The sequence below is a fragment of the Adiantum capillus-veneris genome, chromosome 28 (assembly GCF_014529385.1).
Source record: "Adiantum capillus-veneris isolate H3 chromosome 28, ASM1452938v2, whole genome shotgun sequence".
NCBI lineage: Eukaryota > Viridiplantae > Streptophyta > Polypodiopsida > Polypodiales > Pteridaceae > Adiantum > Adiantum capillus-veneris.
The window spans coordinates 60,264,918-60,267,192 of NC_140958.1; positions in this window are offsets into that span (position 1 = coordinate 60,264,918).

Below are 2,275 nucleotides of genomic sequence, written 5' to 3' on the forward strand. Positions count from 1 at the left end.
GCACAACAAAGGGAGCTTTGTCAAGGAAAGAAGGGAGTCTATAGAGGTTTATGGGTCCAAGAAACAGAATGCAACCTATGGAGATATGGCAGACCAAAGAGCGGCAACCCTTTGCCGACTGTACAACCAGTTTCTCCATATTTGCAGTAAAAGACCGCAAAAGTATACGACACCACCCCATGCCATTGCAACTACCATCACATGGGCATTGAAGAGCAATATGCCAAAAGAGGTGAATTACACTCAACACATCCACGAGCAAGTAATTGCCATGCACAACGAGAAGCCAAAGTATATAGGAGGAGTTGAAGTTCTGACAAGAATAGCTTATGAAGCTATTGGAGCCAGAGATCAATGGCCAAAGGTTCCCTCCCAGAATGAGTGGCTTAGAGAAGCCGATGAGGAGGAAGAACAGCCTGAAGTATCCAAGAGGGCGTCCACAAGAGCACGCAGGAAACTAGAAATAGTTTCAGAACCTGAAGAGGATGTGGATGAGCCGTTTATGAAGAAAGCAAAGAAGAAGGTTGCTCCCAAGCAAACCAAAAGTCAGAAAGCGGCAAGAATGGAAAGACTGGTGGAGCAGTTTAGAGCGGAAAGAGCACCACTAAAGTCGAAACTAGCTCAGCCAGGCCACATGTTGATCAATATGATCAATATATTAGAGCTTATGAGGAGTCAGAGGCTATACTAGAGCAGCAACCTGTCGAGCCATACACTGAAGAGGAGGTACAGCTTTTAAAAGCTGAGCTGAAAAAGGACGACAAGGGGAAAGGGAAAGTAGATGAGTCTACTAAATCTCAAGAGAAAGACGGGCAAGCTGACAAGGGGAAAGCCAAGGAAGCTGAGGACAGATACCCCTCTATTACTGATGTACCAAGCCCGAAGAAGACGGAAATCATTGTGGAAGAGACCACAGTAGAGATGGACACGGCTGGTATGGAAAAGCCGAAGGCCGGGACCAAGGAAAAGGAGATAGATCCAATTCAGCAAAAGAAAAACGATTATGAGGATCTGGTAGCGATAGGGTACACTGAAGAAGAGGCCCTTGAGACAGTTTATGGGATCACCCTACAAAAACAAGATGATCGGGGAGGGACAGAGGAAAAAACAAAGAGTACAAAAGAAAGTGAAGAGAAACTGGACGAACAGAACGTACTAGAAGAGCCGAAGCCAGTGGAGGTGGTGGCAGAAAGAGCTTTAGAGTTGACAGATGAAGATGAAAAAGACATGCACATGGTGCATGAACTGCTAGGCAAGATCAAAGAAAGATCCAGGGCAAAGGAAGTAGAGATTGAGACAGCCAAACAAAGGGAAGCAGAGTTGCAGAGGAAATTAGAGAATGCTATGACTGAATCTGAGAGTCATAAAGCATCACTCTATGACGCAGAAAACGAGAGAGACGGCTTGATACTCCAGCTAGCCGAGGCTTCAAGAGAGGTAACAAGTGCACAGGAAGCAAAGGAGCGGATAGAAGATGAGTTGGAGGCAGCCAAGGATGAGCTCATTGAGCTAAGGGAAAGAGTCGAGCTCCAAGAAAGAACAATCACTCGACTTAGGAATACCCCTAGAGCTAGCAGAGCAGGAACCGAACAAGAAGGAACTCTCGTACCAGCTTTAGAAGACCAGATCCGAAGCTTACAAAGAGAGCTGAGATTAGAGCAAGTGCAAAGGTTGCACATTGCGGAGGGATCATTGGCCGCAGAGGAGAGGCTCACATTAGAAAATCAAACACTAAGGACAGAGAATGAGGCCCTCCGCAAACAGCTCCAAGATCTACAAGAGCAACAAAGAAGAGAGACAGAGACACCACACGAAGAATCAGGTGGAGTAGCCATAGAGCTACTAGAAACTGGAGAGGCAACCACAATCGAAGATCCAGCCCCAGCTCAAGAGGTGGCCTCGACTTCAGGAATCTCTGAAGAAGAAGAACAAAGGCTCCATGACCAAATAGAAAAGTCAACAGAGGAGAGTGCCAAGGCGGAAATGGAATGGGAGAGGAGACTCCTAATCTCCATTAGACTTCAGGGACTAGACACAAAAGTGCTCCATGAAGAGTGGATGCAACCCAGCCTGCCTTTCCCTTTGATGAAGTTTGAAGTGATAAAAACGAAAAAGAGAATAGAGGAGGAGCAGTATGTCGCTCTTTACGAAGGCGACATCACAAAAGAGGAACAATCAAAGAAGATTGTAGATTCGTAGCCTAGATGGAGGAAAGGTTGGCTGAACAAATACCCAGCCTACCTCATCTACTTGGTAGAGGCACCAAAGGAGATTC